Source organism: Lolium rigidum, chromosome 3 (assembly GCF_022539505.1).
Source record: "Lolium rigidum isolate FL_2022 chromosome 3, APGP_CSIRO_Lrig_0.1, whole genome shotgun sequence".
In the NCBI taxonomy this organism is placed as follows: domain Eukaryota; kingdom Viridiplantae; phylum Streptophyta; class Magnoliopsida; order Poales; family Poaceae; genus Lolium; species Lolium rigidum.
The window spans coordinates 238249707-238272099 of record NC_061510.1 but is presented as its reverse complement, the minus strand read 5'-3'; the positions used below and the strand labels follow the sequence as shown (position 1 = coordinate 238272099).

At 44.8% G+C, this 22393-nt stretch overlaps 1 pseudogene; it reads left to right on the top strand.

Annotated features, from left to right (window-relative positions):
• The first annotated feature begins 17155 nt into the window (after window positions 1-17155).
• Window positions 17156-22099, top strand: LOC124699173 (annotated as a pseudogene).
• The last annotated feature ends 294 nt before the right edge of the window (window positions 22100-22393 follow it).

The following is a 22393-nucleotide window of genomic DNA, read 5'->3' as shown; positions in this document are numbered from 1 at the left end:
AAGCATTAAAGAGGAGTCCATTATCTGTTGTCTATGTTGTCCCGGTATGGATGTCTAAGTTGAGAATAATCAAAAAGCGAGAAATCCAAATCGCGAGCTTTCTCCTTAGACAACTTTGTACGAGGCGGCATAGAGGTACCCCTTTGTGAAACTTGGTTAAAGCATATGTATTGCGGTGATAATCCAGGTAGTCCAAGCTAATTAGGACAAGGTGCGGGCACTATTAGTACACTATGCATGAGGCTTGCAACTTATAAGATATAATTTACATGATGCATATGCTTTATTACTACCGTTGACAAAATTGTTTCATGTTTTCAAAATCAAAGCTCTAGCACAAATATAGCAATCGATGCTTTTCCTCTATGAGGACCATTCTTTTACTTTCAATGTTGAGTCGGTTCACCTATTTCTCTCCACCTCAAGAAGCAAACACTTGTGTGAGCTGTGCATTGATTCCTACATACTTGCTTATTGCACTTATTATATTACTCTATGTTGACAATATCCATGAGATATACATGTTACAAGTTGAAAGCAACCGCTGAAACTTAATCTTCTTTTGTGTTGCTTCAATACCTTTACTTTGAATTATTGCTTTATGAGTTAACTCTTATGCAAGACTTATTGATGCTTGTCTTGAAGTGCTATTCATGAAAAGTCTTTGCTTTATGATTCACTTGTTTACTCATGTCATACACATTGTTTTGATCGCTGCATTCTCTACATATGCTTTACAAATAGTATGATCAAGTTTATGATGGCATGTCACTCCGAGAAATTATCTTTGTTATCGTTTTACCTGCTCGGGACGAGCGAGAACTAAGCTTAGGGATGCGATACGTCTCCAACGTATCGATAATTTCTTATGTTCCATGCCACATTATTGATGTTATCTACATGTTTTATGCACACTTTATGTCATATTCGTGCATTTTAGGAACTAACCTATTAACAAGATGCCGAAGTGCCGATTCTTGTTTTACTGCTTGTTTTTGGTTTCAGAAATCCTAGTAAAGAAATATTCTCGGAATTGGACGAAATAAAAGCCCGGAGGCCTATTTTCTCACGAAGCTTCCGGAAGACCGAAGACGAGACGAAGAGGGGCCACGGGGTGGCCAAACCCTAGAGCGGCGCGGCCCCGCCCTGGCCGCGCCGGCCTATGGTGTGGGCCCCCGTGCCGCCTCTCGACTTGCCCTTCCGCCTACTAAAGCCTCAGTGGCGAAACCCCGGTCCGAGAGCCACGATACGGAAAACCTTGCGAGACGCCGTCGCCGCCGATCCCATCTCGGGGGATCACGGAGATCGCCTCCGGCACCTGCCGGAGAGGGGAATCATCTCCCGGAGGACTCTACACCGCCATGGTCGCCTCCGGAGTGATGAGTGAGTAGTCTACCCCTGGACTATGGGTCCATAGCGGTAGCTAGATGGTTGTCTTCTCCCCATTGTGCTATCATTGTCGGATCTTGTGAGCTGCCTATCATGATCAAGATCATCTATATGTAATTCTATATGTTGCGTTTGTTGGGATCAGATGAATAGAGAATACTTGTTATGTTGATTATCAAAGTTATGCTTATGTGTTGTTTATGATCTTGCATGCTCTCCGTTACTAGTAGATGCTCTGGCCAAGTTGATGCTTTTAACTCCAAGAGGGAGTACTTATGCTCGATAGTGGGTTCATGCTCATTGACACACGGGACGGTGACGAGAAAGTTCTAAGGTTGTGTTGTGCTTGTTGCCACTAGGGATAAAACATTGATGCTATGTCTAAGGATGTAGTTGTTGATTACATTACGCACCATACTTAATGCAATTGTACTGTTGCTTTGCAACTTAATACTTGGAGAGGGTTCGGATGATAACTCTGAAGGTGGACTTTTTAGGCATAGATGCGGTTGGATGGCGGTCTATGTACTTTGTCGTAATGCCCAATTAAATCTCACTATACTCATCATGATATGTATGTGCATTGTCATGCTCTCTTTATTTGTCAATTGCCCAAGCGTAATTTGTTCACCCAACATCTTTGAGAGGCAGGGGATCGAAAGAAAAAGGCAAGTGACCAAATTTGAGGTGCCAAAAAAACTCCAAGAAAAGAAAGTTGATTGCACATAGAGGATGACATGCGGGTCCCATTTAGCAGCAGCGGTCTCAACGTTTCCAAGGCGGCAAGGGATCAAAAGAAAAAGGAAGTAGCCCGAAATCGGGGGGTCAAAAAAAATCCAAGAATAGAAAGAATTTTGGTTCATAGAGGATGACATGCGGGACCCATGATCCTGCATCGTAAACGGCTCGATCGGAGAACGTTGAACGAGATGGCGCGATCGAGAAAAAAACAATGCCGGAGAGGCTGCCATCTGGGCCCTACAGCCCTCGGCGGTGCGGATTTGCGTTGACTCGGCCGGCGAACCCGGGAATTCGCGATGCACCACGTCCCGGGCCACCATACGCGACGTTTTGGCCGCTTTCGTCGGGCTAGGTGGCCTCAAAAACGAGAAAAAAAAAGTTTTGACATGCACCACGGAGGGACCAAAATCGTCGGCCATGGTACACCAGCAACCACGGCGCGACTTCAACTTCGTCGGCCATGGCAACTTTTCTTGTAGTGTAGATCAGTGGATCAACGGTTCGTGGAGTCGATCCGTGTGACAACGGATCAACCAATCAGGATAAGTTTGGGCTTCTCAGAGCATTTGTGACAAGATGCTTGGGGGCAAAGCCGAGTAGTACTAAGAATCCAAGGGCACATAAATAGTAAATAGACTAAGGGATTCAAACAAAAGAATTACAAAATGAAAAATGTGTGTTTTGTACAATATAATTCATATTGGGCTACATCAAATTATTTGCAATTCAAATATACATGAGTGTGACAATTATGGCATCATTTAGACAAACTATGTTTTGGGAAAGATGTTTTGCAAAGGGGTTTGGGTGGAAAACCATGCATCTTCATAGCTACACTAGTGATTCTGAGAAGTGGCAATTTGTGGTAAAACTTGATTTATATATGTTTGTTAAGGTTTTCTAGGTGGCAGGTTGCGTAGGAAGACTCCATGAGTAGTTGCCACTATGTTTTTATTTTTTCGGATTTTTTTGCGCATGAAATGACTCAATTAGCTATGTTAATCTCATTTGTTGACTCTCCGTTGACCAGCTACTTGAGGGTAAAACTGAGTATATTGCACTTGCCGGTCTAAGTCCTCGAGGGGAAAGCGAGTACGAGATAAAATTTCGTATAAGGCCCGAGGTTATAACCGAGTACACCAAACGTCCCGGGGTTAGACTCGTGTAGCGGTGCACGCTGCAGCCGTGCATAGCGGACGCGTGTTGCGGTACACGCCACCTTCGTCTTTATAGAGCCCCTCTTTCTCTCCCTCGACGCACGTTCTCACCGGCTCACTCGCAACCGCCTCTCCTGTCCCATCATCTTCTCCACAACCGAAGAAAAACTCCGAAGAAAACCGCCGACGATGGAGAAGAATGAGATGCCCATTGTCGGCACATCAGCCGCCGCCCCGTCCAGTGCCCCGTCGTCTGCTTCCAACGTAGCAGCCGGCGCATCGGCCGCCGCCCCGTCCAGGCCCCCGTCGTCTGCTTCCAACGTGGCGGCCGGCGCATCGGCCGCCGCCACCGTCCGGGCCCTCGTCGCTGCTTCCAACGTAGCAGCCGGCGCATCGTCCGCCGCCCCCGTCCGGGCCCCTGTCGCTGCTTCCAACGTAGCGGCCGGCGCATCGGCCGCCGCCACCGTCCGGTCCCCGTCGATTGGGACCCGTACGAACCGGTGCGGTACGACGCGCCGGAGAACCCCTACGACACCACCATCGTCGACAACGAGCCGGAGGTAACCCTTTGTTCCCTTGTTCTTATCTTATTTCAATCATTTTGTGTTAGATCTAGCGTTATTACGGTTCGTCTGTTCCTAGTTCAATCCTTTTTTGTTAGATCTTGCGTTATTACTGTTCGTCTGTTCCTAGTTCGATCCTTTTGTGTTAGATCTTGCCTTATTAGTGTTTTTGATTTGCTTTTGTTTAAGATTTGTGCCGATGATGATGAATATTTGGGCATAAATTGATTCAGGGTTTGGTCGATAAACAATTGGTGTGTACAAATTTGTTGTGCATGATCTTTGGTTTGCCGACTCAAATCCTGGATATAAGTGTGTCCAATGTAACCGAGGCTACCTCTTTTTTCGAGCCCATATTATCATGCATGATTTTTGTTCACTCTCTGTTCCATCATCGTTGCAATTGACTCCGTGTTTTTGCACGATCTTTGGTGCTACGTGACATGTGCGGAAGCAGCGACGTCGACAGGCGACGACGAGTCCTTCCACACCAAGACTCGTCACGTCCTCGGAGGCTGCAGATCCGGCCATTACGATGGCCCCTTTGCTCGAGGCATTTACAAGTGCCCCTTCGCAACGAGAAGCTCCGCGCCACCGACTTCAACTCCACGGTGAACCATGCTGAATCCATTGGCGGATGTGGCGCTAGAGTTGGAAGGACCGTGAACGTGCATGCGTACATGGCCAAACACAAAGCACTTGGGATTCACCTGCGCAACCTCCAAGCGAGTCACACGCGCTACCCGGAGGCGTTGAACGTGCCTACCGCACTCTTCGTATGTGATCTGCTCTATCCGTAGAGCAGCTTAATTTCATGTAAAATGTAGCTTATGTTGGATCTATCGGTACTACTTTTGGATCTGTCCTGAATATATCTATGCTATGTTGGTTGCTCGTATGCAGCTTATCCTATATTTTCTCTCTGGATTTGTGCCCTAGATTTCCTACCTGATTGGGTAAAAACGAAGGCATAAAGAAATGAATGGCGTTAAAAAACAAAAGGAGAAGCTGCTCTAGATTTGCTACCAATTTGGGCTATCAAATATGAATGAGATCGAGCGATAGAGAGGAAAAAGGTACATTGAAAACTGCTAATCTGGGCGAAAGAGACAGAAACCACTCGTGCCCCCGTCCCGGACTCCACACGGCTCCACACGCTACGGCCCCACACGCTACGGCCACACAAACACGGCCTCGTCCTCGTCCCACGCGGTCCCTTCCTACCAGCCCCACACGACGCGGTCCCACACGACGCGACCCCACAAACGACACGACCCCACTCGTCAGCACGGAACGGTCAACTTAACGGATTCCTTCCGTCCGAGCTCCTTCTGCGGTTCAGAAAAGGCTTGGGGAAAACTGAGGAAAAACTAAGGAGCTGGGGAAAACTGAGTACAACTAAGGACCTGAGGGCACGAAAATAGAAATCCCTATTAAAAATGGTCAACCTATATTCTATTCTTGCAAAACAAAACCTCTGCAACTTAACCTTAGTTCTATTGGTTTGCTTAAGTTTTCCAAATAGTGTGGTATAATGCTTACCTCCTATTTTTGTCTAATGTTCTATTAGCCAAATAAAGTAGGAAAGTGTTTTCTGCTTCTCCAAAAATGTTTGAAAATATAATATGAATGTTTTTGATGCCAAACCAATGCACTTGTCTTCTTTGTGATGTTATCTACCAGGGGATATTTATTTATGCCATGGTGATAACCGGAGAGGCAATTCTAATTTGTGAGGCTCTCATGCTTTTATTAAGTAAAATAAATCAGTTTCCTTTTGAAGAGTTGTTTTGAAGTAACAGTAAGTCCTTTGTATGTCAGCCCTTTGTAGAGTGGTTAGCTATTGATTGTTGATTGTTGAATGTTATTTTGTTGGTACAATGTGTTGATTGTGTTCCTTTTATATTTTCCGGCGATAGATGCAAACAATTCCGGAGAAGAAGAAGAAGTGATTCGGACGAGGATTTTATTTATATTGTTAGAAGTCTTATTTGATGGACTTGAAGAAGTCCAGGGACAAATGAGCCAACCAAGGCAAGCCATCTTTTGATCTCTTGCTATTTATCCTTCTTGTTGTGTTCATTGTTCCATTATATACTTGGTTCCTTGCATCATGTGTGATGTTTGGTCCTCTACTCCATGCATACTTATTCCCAAGTATGTTGAACCCCTTGTTGATGCTATGCATGCTCACCCTAAGCATGTATGCCCCCTTGACCATATCCATATTGTCATCTCCTTAGTGGGATGATGATTAACATCATGACCTTGTTGATTTCATCTTACTTATGTGGCCCCTATGCATGGTTACTTTAAGTATGTATGATCCCCATGACACCTCAATCATCACCCCCTTAGTGGTATGATGGTTAGCATCATGCCATTGTTGTATCATAGTTCCTACATAAAATTATAGGTTGGGAACCCCTTGGAAAAATACCTTGTTGAAAGAAATTCTAAAACCTTCGGTAAGTTGGTTCTTATCCAAGTGTATGCTTATGAAAGAAAAGGACTTGGACAAAGGTGATTTGAAGGAGAAATATTGATTTCGAAAACTTTGGTGCCTAAGTATTCGCCCATGCCAATTAACTTGTGCAATCACATTACTCCAACATGGGCATGGGGCTTAGCTCGTAGTTTGTTGAAGCTGGCGTGGGACACCTCACAACTCTCTAGCAGGGTCACGATGACCCTTGACGCCGGGTTGCGCTCTAGAGGAGGCAATACACTGTAGTTGCCTATAGCCGGACGATTACTGTGGGTCTTCTGTCGTGGCGCCGAAGATACGCTCAAATAAGGAGGTATGCTACCGGGGTGCCAGGAAGGTTAAGCCCACAGGGAAGGACCCATGCCAGGGGAGATAAGCGAAATGTTATGTCCAGGTTTCTGTCATGGCATAGTTGATATGCAGGGAAGATGCCCACATGATAGACTCGTGGATCTTGTGGGGAAAGTGTGCAAACTCTGCAGAGTCAAATCTATTCGAATAGCCGCGTCCGCGGTCATGGACGGTTGGAATGGCCGTTGCTTAGCCTAATGAGTTTTGTTTGAGAAATGGTTTACAAAAGAAGAAAGAAACTTGTTTTCAGAGTAGGTTGACCATGTGGAGATGGTCGGAAAGGAAATAAATCGGGTCACCCCCATCATAGTGTTTTATTTCATAGTACTCTTTTGAAGTATCTTCTTCAACAAAGATATAGAGATGTCATAGGATATCTTTTGAAGTGCCTTCTTCAACAAAGATATAGAGATGTCATAGAACCCCCTTGAAGTGTCCCCTTCACCCGAGAAGTAGGGATTCTATATCCACAAGAGAAACTACTTCTCTTTCACATGCTATATCCACAAGAGAAACTACTTCTCTTTCACATGCTATATCCACAAGAGAAACTACTTCTCTTTCACAGGCTATATCCACAAGAGAAACTACTTCTCTTTCACATGCTTTATCCACAAGAGAAACTACTTCTCTTTCACATGCTTTATCCACAAGAGAAACTACTTCTCTTTCGCATATCCACGAGAGAAACTAGACTTTCTCTCTCGTCATCTTAGATAATTAGCACTTGTTATCTTGCACTCTTGCAAAGTACCTTATTGATGGTTTGCGAGTATAATTCCAATGTACTCACGGATTTGTCCCTAGCTATTTACTTGGCCAGACTTGGAGGAATTCAACAAATGATGAAGGGTATGGCGACGTCTATGCGAGCTAGGAACGTTCTCCCACGCAGTTGCCTGTAGGGTTATGGCAGATGACTTGGGCTCTGCGCTGTTGAAGTGATTCCGCTACTCTGATGATTTAAGTTAGGCCCTTCGAGGCTATTATGTAAGTATCGGTCATGTGACCTCATTGTAATTTTCTTACTCCGTTTTGTAATGGATGGGGTAACTTTAATATCAGTTCGGTTATGTGTTCACGGCGCACTGATCATGGGATCATGAACTGTATATAATGGGTATTTCGGACAGCTAGTCCGGGGTCCCCACATTTTAGTTGCCTTCCATCCCCCCATGCCCATCCGCTATGGCGGCACATGGAGGCAACAATGGCGGCACGATGGCACGGCCAGCCACGACGACGCCAGACCACGGCCAAGCCGTGCCAGGCCACGCACGCCAACAGAGGAGGCGGCGAACAGCCAGGAGTGGCGAGGAGAAGCAGATCGACGGGGACCGCCACGGATCCCTCGGCGTCTGCGAGCGTCGCGCACGAGCTGTCGAGGAAGGAGTTGTCGAATCTACGCGGATGAGAAGACGCATCGGCACGCGCCGCATAGATAGCGACCAACGGTGTGCCCTAGGACGGCTAGAGGCGGCCGGAGCACGGCGGCGACCATGGCGGCGACACGGTCGCCACGCGAATCGCCACGGTACGGTTAGGGTTTCGCGAGAGAGACGAGTGAGAGAATGGGGGTGGGCCGAAACGGTTCGGTGCCCACCGCACCGTTTTGGACAGGCCTAGGTGGGCTGTCCAAATGGGCCATTTTAATTGGGCTGGCCCAATTGGGCCAAAGAGAGGGGTATTTTAGTCCTTTTCTATTTTTAATTAATCTGTAAATTCTACCAAATATTAAATAATGAAAAATACCTCTAAAAATCCAAGAAAAATAGGTTTAATGAATAAGAAATTAATCTTAACAAGAATAAAATAAGAAATAGAATTTACCACAAAATTTCAAATTTTGAATTTTTTGAATTTAAATATGAACTTGGAATTTTAAATTTGCAATTTTCCTTAGATTTAAAAATCAAGGAAAATTCCAAATAAATTCAAATAAATTGTTATTTAAATTTTTGAAAAAGGAATTCTATTATTCCAAGTCTTTTCTTTTAAAGATTAAGATTTTCCAAAAAGGGGAAAAATCTTAATATTTCAAAATTCCTTGATATTTCCAAAAAAGGGGGAAAACTCTAATTTTCAAATTCTTAATTTGAAATCAATATTTTCCAAAGGAAAATATCAATTAAATTTTAATTATTTTCTTGTTAGAAAAGGAAACAATGTTACAGAATTTAAGGAATTTATGAAGTACCGCCAAAGGCATAAATACTTAACTCAACCCTAAATCTTAATAATCATGTCTGGGTAAGGGATTCAACATGAAATAATGCACCCATGCATGCATCATTTGGATCTTATAACATTGTCTTTACCGGAGAATGATGCTACTTTTCAGAACCCGAGGTCCAGGTTCCATCCAACACATCGAACTGCATTATCTCGCAGTCACCAGGCAAATTCACACTTGCTCATGTCATCTTGATTATTTTATATCAATTTAACCGCAAAAGTATTATACTTCATTCCTGCATTGAAAATCAAATGTTAATTTTCCAATTATGAATATGACTATATGGTGGGCAATGGAACCATGGTATGTGTTGATATGGTGGAGGTTCCATTGCAAGGGTTCTATTAATCTAGGACTAATCACCAATATTGTCTAGTGATTCTAGCACCGTACAATTTGTGTTGACCATGAGATCTATAATGGCTCTATGGAAGTCAGCTGTATCTTTTCCCTCTTGCATATCAACGGACTTGATAGGGCCTTGCTGGGTGTTGGGATAACACTGCAGTAGGTTGGGAAATCCTTTAAAATCCCCATCCGTGTGGATGAGAGGCTCTACCGTCTATGAGAGATTGTCCATAATACATCGGGGGTAAAGCCGTATGATCGGAATATGTCTACCGGGGATGTACGGATGGACAAAAGGGTGGTTATGAAAGGTCGCGGAGAAGGCAGTGATTGGCTTGGATCTTACACCTAGTCCCACACCAAGGAAGTGTGGATGAGAAACGCGTCTTGGTTGGTATCAAGGATAAGTTCTCTTATGAGAAAAGTAACGCACCTCTTCAGAGTGTATCAAATTGTGACTGTCACTCCTTGTTCTGGGAAGGGAACTACGAACGCGGCAGGAAAGGAACTCCGTGAAGTTCTGTTCAACCTGTGAAGACTGGGGGCATAGTTTTCAGAATAAAATCAACCTTTTGAAGAAATGTTTTTGAAACATGCATTGACGTGAGATTTTCTGATCAATGGTCGTAGTTAGTGCATCAAACACATTTTCTCTTTTGAACTTGCTAGGTACCTCTGTACTCACTTTCTTTCGACACCCTTGCTAGATCGTGAAAATGAAGTGGAGGCCACCGATGGAGCACCAAAAGGAGATTACGAGTTGGTCTACGAGGAACCGGATCTGTCCGGAGGAGTGGAAGGCGTGGACTGTGGGATAGTCTACGGACCCGACAACAACGAGGCGGAGGAGTTGTGTCTTACCCTAGTTATCATAGAGCCAAGCAGCATAGTAGCTTACCTAAATAAGTTGCTGAGCCCGAGTTTAATCTTTATGATGGTTTGTAATAAGATTTCAAGTACTATCTTAGGGTGTTCTCATCGGACTCGTGAGAATACCAACTTGTTAAGACTATGATTGCAATATAATCTCGAGTGTTATGACCTGCAATGTTTCTGTTGTACCACTTTGAGGGATGTGATATTTGTGAAGAAGTCCCTTCATGAAGATCATATCAACGACTTGTATACTACAACGACTTGTAGGACGCGGGTCGCATTAACCACCCCTCGCCTTTATAGACGCCTCCTCGCACTGTCTCTGTCACTCTCACTCGCTCACGCATCGCCAACTCTCTCCCACGTCCCATCATCTTCTCCAAAGCAAAAACCCTCTCCCTCTCCCTCTTCCTCTTCCTCTTCCTCCGCCGGAGAGATGGACAAGGAGAATGCCAATCCCATCATCGAGGTTGGCTCGAAGCGCGACGCCTCCATCTTCGGCCCCGTCCCCTCGACGGACGACGCCGCCGCCGCCGCCGGTGCATCGGAGGCTGCTGCCGCCGGTGGCGGTCGGATCCCGGCGGGATGGGACCCCTACGACCCCGTGCCGTACGTCCCGCCCCCGAACCCCTACGACACCTCCTCGGAGGACCCATGGAACGAGGTAACTACGGTTTGCTTCCTTTTTTGTTCCCCATTCCTTTTTGAACCCTATTTTTGCTGGTGTAGATGGATCTGTAGATGGATGAGTATTGGGATAATATTTGCGCCGATTTTATTCCATTTTGTTTTGATCACTTCTTGATTTGGGGTTCGGCTGTTCGGTTAATTTATGCAAGTAATATTGGATCTCAATCAGTTAATTTATGCAAGTAATCATGGGATCTCAATCAGTTATTTTATGCACTAATCAAAAGATATCAACCGTTTAATTTTGCAAATAATCTCGAATGTGTTCAAGTTCAGCATCTAGTTCAGATCTAGAATCCGTTTCTTTGCCTATGATGAATGGTTGGGCACAAATTTTTACGAGGAGGGTTCAGCGAACCATTGCTGTGTACAAATCTGTTGTGCATGAGCTTTAGTTCGCTTACCCCTTCCCCGTAGATATATAATCATGTCCACTCTAACCGAGGCTGACTCGTTTTTCTTAACTTTGTTATCATGTACGTTAGTCATCGTTGCAACTCATTCACTAGTTTCTGTTTGATATGGATCGGATGTTCGGCAGCGACGTCGGCGAGCGACGAAGAGCAGGAGGACGTCAAGACTCGCCAGTGCCTGCGGAGGCTGCAGGTCGGCCGATACATCTCCTACTTCGCCAAGGAGGTGTACAGGTGCCCCTTCCGCACCGAGAGACTCGGCGCCACGGACTTCAACCGCCTCGTCACGCATGCCGAGAACATCGGCAACACCTTCCCCAAGGTCGGCACGACGGTGAACGTCCACTCCTTCCGCGCCAAGCACAGGGCGCTCGGCATGCACCTCCGCGGCTTGCGGCGGGTGGAGATCTCCGCCGGCGCATGCCTCCGCTCAAGCCCAAGGCTCCCAAGGGGAGCAAGAGCAACAAGTGGAGGGAGAGCCGGATGGGGTAGGCGGAGTCCCGGACGTGTGGCTGCCTGCTGCTCGCCTCCTAGTTTGTTGTTGGGATCCCTTTGTTGTTAGCTAGGGATCCCTTGTTGTTATGTTAGTATGATGGTGCTGTGAAGAACTTGTTACTATGTTGGCTGCTGTGTATGCAGCCTATTATCTATCCATATTATCTAGGGATTATCTATCCCTAGTCTACTATATTTTGTTGGCCGTACTTAGTTTTCTTGATTTACTATGACTCGTGAATTTATCGTACATTATCCTGGAGATTTGCTTCTAGATTTAACTACATACATATGAACCGGAGGGAGTACTAGATTTGCTGCCATATTGGGCAAACAACGAGGGCCAAAAGGCACAAATAATTGAAGAAAGTCAGAAATGCAAGCTTCTCTAGATTTTATACTAATTTGGTGAAAAGGACAGAGAGAAAGAGGGAAAAAAGGTGCACTTAATAGGGATGCCAATTTGGGGCCGAGAGAGACAGAACCCAGCTCCCGCTCACGTGCAACCAAACGCTTCTCGTCCTGTCCCACGCGGGCCCTTTCTACCAGCCCCACGCGACGCGGGCCCACACGACTCGGCCCCACAAGACGCGGCCCCACACGTGACAGAACGGTCAACTAAACGGGAATCCTGCCGTCTGAGCTGCTTCTGCGGGTTTCAAACAAGGGCTTGGGGAAAACTGAGGAAAAACTAAGGAGCTGGGGAAAACTGAGTACAACTAAGGACCGGAGGGCACGAAAATAGAAATCCCTTTCCAAAAAGGGGAAAAATCTTAATATTTCAAAATTCCTTGATATTTCCAAAAAAGGGGGAAAACTCTAATTTTCAAATTCTTAATTTGAAATCAATATTTTCCAAAGGAAAATATCAATTAAATTTTAATTATTTTCTTGTTAGAAAAGGAAACAATGTTACAGAATTTAAGGAATTTATGAAGTACCGCCAAAGGCATAAATACTTAACTCAACCCTAAATCTTAATAATCATGTCGGGGTAAGGGATTCAACATGAAATAATGCACCCATGCATGCATCATTTGGATCTTATAACATTGTCTTTACCGGAGAATGATGCTACTTTTCAGAACCCGAGGTCCAGGTTCCATCCAACACATCGAACTGCATTATCTCGCAGTCACCAGGCAAATTCACACTTGCTCATGTCATCTTGATTATTTTATATCAATTTAACCGCAAAAGTATTATACTTCATTCCTGCATTGAAAATCAAATGTTAATTTTCCAATTATGAATATGACTATATGGTGGGCAATGGAACCATGGTATGTGTTGATATGGTGGAGGTTCCATTGCAAGGGTTCTATTAATCTAGGACTAATCACCAATATTGTCTAGTGATTCTAGCACCGTACAATTTGTGTTGACCATGAGATCTATAATGGCTCTATGGAAGTCAGCTGTATCTTTTCCCTCTTGCATATCAACGGACTTGATAGGGCCTTGCTCGGGTGTTGGGATAACACTGCAGTAGGTTGGGAAATCCTTTAAAATCCCCATCCGTGTGGATGAGAGGCTCTACCGTCTATGAGAGATTGTCCATAATACATCGGGGGTAAAGCCGTATGATCGGAATATGTCTACCGGGGATGTACGGATGGACAAAAGGGTGGGTATGAAAGGTCGCGGAGAAGGCAGTGATTGGCTTGGATCTTACACCTAGTCCCACACCAAGGAAGTGTGGATGAGAAACGCGTCTTGGTTGGTATCAAGGATAAGTTCTCTTATGAGAAAAGTAACGCACCTCTTCAGAGTGTATCAAATTGTGACTGTCACTCCTTGTTCTGGGAAGGGAACTACGAACGCGGCAGGAAAGGAACTCCGTGAAGTTCTGTTCAACCTGTGAAGACTGGGGGCATAGTTTTCAGAATAAAATCAACCTTTTGAAGAAATGTTTTTGAAACATGCATTGACGTGAGATTTTCTGATCAATGGTCGTAGTTAGTGCATCAAACACATTTTCTCTTTTGAACTTGCTAGGTACCTCTGTACTCACTTTCTTTCGACACCCTTGCTAGACTGTGAAAATGAAGTGGAGGCCACCGATGGAGCAACAAAAGGAGATTACGAGTTGGTCTACGAGGAACCGGATCTGTCCGGAGGAGTGGAAGGCGTGGACTGTGGGATAGTCTACGGACCCGACAACAACGAGGCGGAGGAGTTGTGTCTTACCCTAGTTATCATAGAGCCAAGCAGCATAGTAGCTTACCTAAATAAGTTGCTGAGCCCAGTTTAATCTTTATGATGGTTTGTAATAAGATTTCAGTACTATCTTAGGGTGTTCTCATCAGACCTGTGAGAATACCAACTTGTTAAGACTATGATTGCAATATAATCTCGAGTGTTATGACCTGCAATGTTTCTGTTGTACCACTTTGAGGGATGTGATATTTGTGAAGAAGTCCCTTCATGAAGATCATATCAACGACTTGTATACTACAACATGCAGTGGTATGATGGGTCACCGTAGTTGCCCCATCCCATTGCCTAGTTGCGGCAATTATAGATCGTACAATTCATCTTGGTGCTCCAGGGGGTGGGGTAAACTATCAGATGTGGTTGTGGGGGGATGCTTGTCGGAGTTTATCTGATAAATTGTGGGAGGTTGACGGTTCCAGATTGTCTCAGCGAATAGTTTTTTCCCAGCGGTTGCGATTTTTAGTTATTCGTGGGGGTGGAGAGGGGCTCCGCCGATCCGGTAGAAAGCAGAGAAGAGGAACACAAAGAGGAGCGGCCGCTCTCCATTGTGCGGTCTACTCGTAAGTAGGAGTTTCCTTTGAAGCCCTAACCATAAGGCATAAGTGGGCGGGGGGTGATATGATGATGAAGAAGAATTACTTTAATCTTCATTCAATACCTTGTCTTGACCCATAGAATCTTTGGTTTTCTCTACATTGTTAGACACGCAACAACTAGAGGAAATAGAAGCATTTTCATCATGGAAAACAAGACATAGAACCATATCATTATGAGATTTACTCAAGCAATTCGCACATGATATGCAAGGACTATCAACATAAGCATGTATGGTGCTAGATCTGTTTAAATCCAAAGGTAAATCATTGCAATGACATAGATATGATGGATCAACAAAAGTAAGATCATTATCAACATGCAATGTTCAACACCACTCACCTTAGCATTTCCTTGTGTCTTGCAATGCGTTGGCGGAGTGGATGGAAGTTCATTACGGTCATAAGTGGAGGGAATACAATCACCCTCAATAATACTGAACACATCATATTTATATTGAAGATTTGTCCAGAACTCGTGACCGAAAAGGCATGATTGCAAATGTAACTACTTTTCTCAAAGCATTAGCAAGGACATTAGAAGCTTGAGCATTCAGATATAATTTTTCTCATCTTCTAAAGGTAGATTTTGGGAATCCATCGGAGGAGAAAACCCTATATCTACAATTTTCTCCATTCAAGGGTCCATGGTCTGAAAAATATTAAGCATGCGAAGTTTCCAAACATCATAATTTGTGCCATCGAATATAAATGTGTCATCGTGCACTAAACCTCTACCTGATATCTTTACTCTCAAGGCGGTGAAGCCTACAATGATTGACCTTGATCTAATGACCTCTTCGAGATAGCTCATCTTGAACTTGCACATCATTTCTTCTTTCTTCATCTTGACGATGTCTTGAAGATACACATGAAAGCTCACTCAGTCTTCTTCTTCAATACATACTTGCCATAGGCTTAATTTTCTCCCATGACCAATTTTCGGATCACTCCATGATTAAAATCTTGGTCGCCACTTCATCTTCTTATTTCAACCTTGAAGCCAACATATGGTTCAAGCATTGTCTATGAACAAATCCTACAAACATAACTCAATACCAACATTAGTCCATATGGGCTATCATTAATTACCAAAATCACACATGGAGGCTACAAGCACTTTCACCTAGTATGGGAACACGAAAACCCGAGGAATGTCTGTGCGTGCGTTCACAAGCCCGTCGGATGCCTTACGTGCGCACATGATAATAATTTTGCAGATGACACCAGATGGAAATTTCTCATGTGTATCCACAAGGACAAGGGTGATGCATGCTCATTCGTCCATTGGGTTGATCCAAATCACCCAATGATGCTTTTGCAATCATTGGGCTAGGTTTTGTGGGGCGCGATCCCTAAAAAACCTAGGAAATGAGGGCCGTCGGGTACACCCACCACGTACAACCATCAACCAACAAAGTGTAGGGATGATCACACGAGCGAGATGAGAAAAAAATATAGATATAATGTGGGCACCTTTCTTGAGATAGCCATTGGAAAGGGCTTGAGATAGCCGGGAGGAGCCAAAAATGACTCTCAGGTAGGGTTGAAAACGAAACGGAAACGGACGGAAACATGCTTTATCGTTTTTGTTTCCCTCTATCTTATCGGAATCGAAAATGGAATCGGAATCCTCGGAAACGAATATGAAAACGGAAATCATCGGATTTGAATACGGAACGGATACGTAGCGGATACGTTACGAAAACGAATATTTGCCACAATACAATGCGGCATGATACCTTGGTTTGTAGACCAAAAGATACACATAAAGAAAGACAATAAAATAAGATATAACACTTAACTTCGACAAGCGGCAATTCACATAAAGTAACTCACATAGTTTAACAGCCGCATGCACACGCAATTATACAGAGTGATTAGGGTTAGAGTACTTAGTGGACTTGATACGTGGCCAAGTCTGGTTTCATGTGTAAATGTAGGTCCGCTAAATGCACGGGCCTTTCTAGGTTATATTTCCGGAAACTTTCCGTATTTATTTTTCCGGAATTTCCTCTGCCGTTTCCGTTTCCGTCGAAAAGGGCTCCCTCGTTTTCTTTTCCGTTTCCGTTTATGCTTTTTCCGTTTCCGTTTCGTTTCCTCAAAATGCCACTTCCTTTTCCGTATTTGGCCCTCCATTTCCTTTTTCTTTGGAAACGGACGGAAAGTTTCCCTATCGTTTTCAACCCTACTCTCAGGTATATAGGGGAAAGGGAAAGTTTTCAGGCCCAGGCCCGGGTTTTTTTTTGGGCCGGGCTGCCCATAGCCAGGCATCCACCCTGTTACAAAAACCTGAAAAGATGAAATATATATATATCCCCCCAAAAAAGGACGGGGAGCAAAGAAAACATTGCAAAACCGGTCCTTGGCGCTGTAGCTCCGCAGAACAGGTCGTGAGGCTCCCGCCGCGTTCCCCGCCCCCGCAGCCACTCGCCACCGCTCGCCACCACCGGCAATGCCGCGCGGCCGCTCCCGCGCAACGCCCCTCCGCCCCACGCCCTTCAAAGCGCCGCCCTCCTCCCCCGACCCCTCGCTAGTGTCGCCCGCCACACCCGTCCCATCCTCCCCTCACCCCCGTCCTACGCCGCGCTGGCCCACATGACCGCCGCCGCCGCGGTGCTCCTGCTGGCCGCCGCCGCGCTCCTCGCGGGCGCGGCGTCGGGGTCCAAGTGGACCTTCACTAAGAAGGGCAGCGTCGTCACCTACGACGAGCGCTCCCTGCTCATCGACGGCAGGAGGGACCTCTTCTTCTCCGGCGCCATCCACTACCCGCGAAGCCCGCCCGAGATGTGGCCCAAGCTCCTCAAGATCGCCAAGGAAGGCGGCCTCAACTGCATCGAGACCTACACCTTCTGGAACGCCCACGAGCCCGAGCCTGGCAAGGTAACAAACACCCTCCACTCACCACGGCAGACAAATTGCAATAGACAGGTGCAAATCCAGCTCACTGCGTTTTCGTCACAATGCAGTACAACTTCGAAGGCCGGAACGACATGATCAAGTTCCTCAAGCTGATCCAGGACAACAACATGTACGCCGTCATCCGCATCGGGCCCTTCATCCAGGCAGAATGGAACCACGGGTCCGTTAACGTGCCAAAACCTGTTCCGTTTATTTATTATAATGCAGCAATCTTGTGGCCTCTGCAATCCTGATGTATATGCTCAGCTCATCTGATTGCACCTTCTATGCTCTTTGTTCGTTTTCCCCTCAGTGGCTTGCCTTACTGGCTTAGGGAGATTCCGCACATAATATTCCGCGCCAACAACGAGCCATACAAGGTAACCAGTCACGCTATTGCGAGCCTGGTAGTATATGCACATCTTGTGCTAGGAGTTTTAAACAGGCAGATGACCGTTCGTGTTTCTGATGCAGAGAGAAATGGAGAAGTTTGTGAGATTCATAGTGCAGAAGTTGAAGGATGCGGATATGTTCGCGTCTCAAGGAGGACCCGTCATCCTAGCCCAGGTCAGTTGAACTCTACCCTGTATGGTGTCATTTATCTGTATGCTGTTTTTGGCATTGCCGGTGATTCATGCGCCGTGCAAATTTCACAGATCGAGAATGAGTATGGGAATATTAAAAAGGATCATATAACAGATGGCGACAAGTACCTCGAGTGGGCTGCTCAAATGGCTCTTAGCACCAACACTGGAGTCCCGTGGATAATGTGCAAGCAAACTTCGGCTCCTGGTGAAGTGGTAACTCTTTTACTAAATACGTGGTGAAACCTTAAGATCTTGTAAAAGTTGAACCGTCTTTTGTGAAATTCTAGCGCATGAAACACGCTCTAAACTTGAACATCTCCTCTGAGAGAGAATGTTTTATCCAGAGTGTATTGTTGTTTTGCCTCAATCGCTTAATATATGCCCCGCTCTCACTAGATTCCTACTTGCAACGGAAGGCACTGTGGGGACACATGGACACTGCGTGACAAAAATAAACCTCGCCTTTGGACTGAGAATTGGACTGCACAGTAAGTTCAAGTTATTCATACTCAACATTCTACTTGTTTTCTAAAGCTGACATGGCACTGTAATACTTTTGTGGCCAACTTATGATCATCCAAACATGTTAACCTATATCTTGTTTGTGATTACCATTATAATGATGTGTGGATTATGCAAATTATGTGAAACATACTTCCCTTATGATGAAATTGTCATAGTGTGATATCTTGTGTGTGATTACCTAAAATATCCGCAGTATATTTCCCTTATAATGATATTACCATCCCGTTAATCTTGTTGTACTCCCTCTGTCTCGAAAACGGTGTCTCAACTTTGCTAGATTTGTATGCATCTACACTAAAACTCATTTAGAATCTAGATGCATGCATATCTAGACAAACTTGAGACATCATTATCGGGACGGAGGGAGTAATTGAACGTGGGTTAAAAAAACATTTGTGTTATGGCTTTAGCAAAGACAATTTTATCTGCCATCAATTGATTTGTCGACATTAATATTAAAAGTAATTCCTTGCAATACACAGGTTCAGAGCATTTGGTGATCAATTAGCTGTACGTTCAGCTGAGGACATTGCATATGCTGTGTTACGTTTTTTTGCCAAAGGTGGGACATTGGTAAACTACTACATGGTATGTTTGTACAGGTGCATTTTTGCAAATATATACATTCACAAAGTTAACAGAGAAGATACTAGAATTTCTGATGGAATTGCATGTTAACTTGTTTTGAACAGTATTATGGTGGAACAAATTTTGGGAGGACAGGTGCTTCCTATGTTTTGACTGGATATTATGATGAAGGTCCCCTTGATGAATACGGTTAGATTGGCTCAACTGTATATTTCTACTTTTCCCCAATTCCATCTCTTGCTTCTATTGTCTCTAATGATCATGTTACTGGGTCAATGTACTTATCCAGGTATGCAGAAGGAGCCCAAATTTGGGCATCTCAGGGACTTGCACAATATAATCAGGTCATACCAGAAAGCTTTCCTTGAGGGGAAACAATCATTCGAGCTATTGGCTCATGGGTATGAGGTTGGGAACAACTGCTTCCATCATTTTTGTGCAGAAATACTTGAGATGTTTCATTTGAAAGTGTTTTGTAATTGAACAGCATCTTCTTCTGGGCTTGATTAGTTTCTTGCACCTGCAGGCACATAACTTCGAGTTGCCTGAGGAAAAATTGTGCTTGGCTTTCATCTCCAACAACAATACAGGGGAGGATGGAACTGTGAATTTCCGAGGTGAGAAGTACTACATACCGAGCCGCTCCGTCTCCATCCTTGCAGACTGCAAGCATGTGGTGTACAACACAAAGAGAGTATGTGCACTGAATACACTCGCTGCAAATTAGTACGGACCTAGCTTCAGTGCATGCCTTCCTGACTTGTGCTATGCGTATGTTATGCTAGGTGTTTGTTCAACACAGTGAAAGGTCATTCCACACAGCAGACCCGTCGACCAAGAACAGTGTTTGGGAGATGTACTCAGAGCCGATTCCGAGGTATAAGCAAACTAATCTCAGGACAAAGGAACCCATGGAGCAGTATAACCTGACCAAGGACAATAGTGACTATTTGTGGTACACCACAAGGTGCTGTTTCTTTCATCACACCTTCATTTCAGCTCATTATTATGAACATTTATTCTGTATTTTTCTCACATGTAGCAAAATGCTGAATTCACCTTTTGTGTTTGTTTACAACATCGATGCAGCTTTCGCTTGGAGGCAGACGACCTGCCGTTTAGGGGTGACATCCGTCCTGTGGTTCAGGTCAAAAGCAGTGCACATGCATTGATGGGATTTGTCAATTATGCCTTCGCAGGTAACATGGGCCAACTATGTAACAGTCTTGCGTATCCAAAAGCCGATACCAATTTCAAGCACTAACAATTGTACTAAAAAAGAGGCTTCATAACCACCATCTGTGCAGGGAGTGCTCGTGGAAGCAAGAAAGACAAGGGCTTCATGTTCGAAAAGCCCATTGATCTAAAAATAGGTGTCAACCATCTTGCACTGCTATCATCATCCATGGGAATGAAGGTAATATCTGACTGTTTCGGGTCCTAACTGTCTGGGTGATGGATGCACACAATTTATGATGGAATGTTGACCTGTTATAGTTCTGTTTACACATTTTTCTGTTGTTTGCAGGACAGTGGTGGCGAACTTGTTGAATTAAAGGGTGGCATTCAGGATTGCAGAATACAGGGTCTCAATACTGGGACATTGGATTTGCAAGTCAATGGCTGGGGCCATAAGGTACAGGCTATTGCACTTAAGATTTGAGAAAATTATACGCCATTCATTTGCTCTTCAAGACATAATGCACTGATATACTAAGAAATGAGCACCTCGTTTCTTGTTCTAAACAGGTCAAACTGGACGGTGAGGAGAAGGAGATTTACACGGAGAAAGGCATGGGGGCTGTTAAGTGGAAGCCTCTCGAGAATGGACATGCTGTCTCCTGGTACAAGGTAACCTGGCCAACGAAAAGGAACTTCAGACATTCATTCCCTTCAATCTTTGTTTACAACTCTCATTGTCACCGTTCACTGTCATGTTAGAGATACTTTGACGAGCCAGACGGAGAGGACCCAGTTGTTCTTGACATGACTTCTATGAGCAAGGGTATGATCTTCGTGAACGGCGAAGGCATGGGTCGCTACTGGACCTCATTCAGAACTATTGCCGGAGTACCTTCCCAGGCACTGTAAGAAAGTTCAGCGCTGCTGAAAGACACATTCCACTCTTGGCCTACAGTGAATTTGCACCCTTGAACTTATTATATTTTCCTTCAGGTACCATATTCCACGGCCATTCTTGAAATCTAAGAACAACCTCTTGGTTGTATTTGAGGAGGAGATTGGCAAGCCAGATGGCATCCTCATCCAGACAGTGAGGAGAGATGACATATGCGTGCACATCTCGGAACACAACCCTGCACAGATCAAGACGTGGGACACTGATGGAGGCCAGATCAAGCTCATAGCTGAAGACCACAGCACCCGGGGCATCTTGACCTGCCCCCGAAGAAGAAGATCCAGGAGGTCGTCTTTGCCAGCTTCGGCAACCCGGACGGCACGTGCGGCAACTTCACTGCAGGCACCTGTCACACTCCCAATGCAAAGGATATCGTGGCGAAGGTACACACATTCCTGTCGATAACATGTACCATCTGTAACACTAGCGTGGACCATGTTTTGGTTGTTTTTGCGTATGATTGGTGATTAATCTCTGGACTATATGAACAGGAATGCATCGGCAAAAAGTCGTGTGTGCTGCCAGTGGACCACAGGGTGTTCGGTGCAGACATCAACTGCCCCACGACAACAGCCACGCTGGCGGTGCAAGTGAGGTGCCACAATAAGGGTGATTCAGAATAAAAAGGAAGATCAGCACCTTCTCTGAACTCCTGCTTCTTCATCTTGTTTGGTTTGGAACTCCATCGATGCACTTTGTGCCTGTTGTGATTATAATTCCGCTGAGGCGTGTATACTCAGGATCGTGGGAGTTGGCACACAAATGTGAAGAAAACTACTGAGTGCTGATCGGTTCGAGGATGTATTTTCCCTTCCCCCTCTGTTTCTTCTTTTGTTGTTGTTCTGTGCTGTTTCATATTAACCATCACAGTAGGTGCTGAATAATCATAACCGATAGTTTAGTCGACTCCAGATCTGGTGCAAAAGAAATCGTTGAGCTGACCGAATGGATAGAATAATTCAATGGATATGTCATGTATATGTTTTATATGTTCGTGGGGTGTCCCCAAGCCTTGAGCTAATTGATTTGTAGGTCTCATCTTAAGAAGAAACTAGGTAAATGACATGTTTATATTGCCGAATTTCTGATGCAACTGTA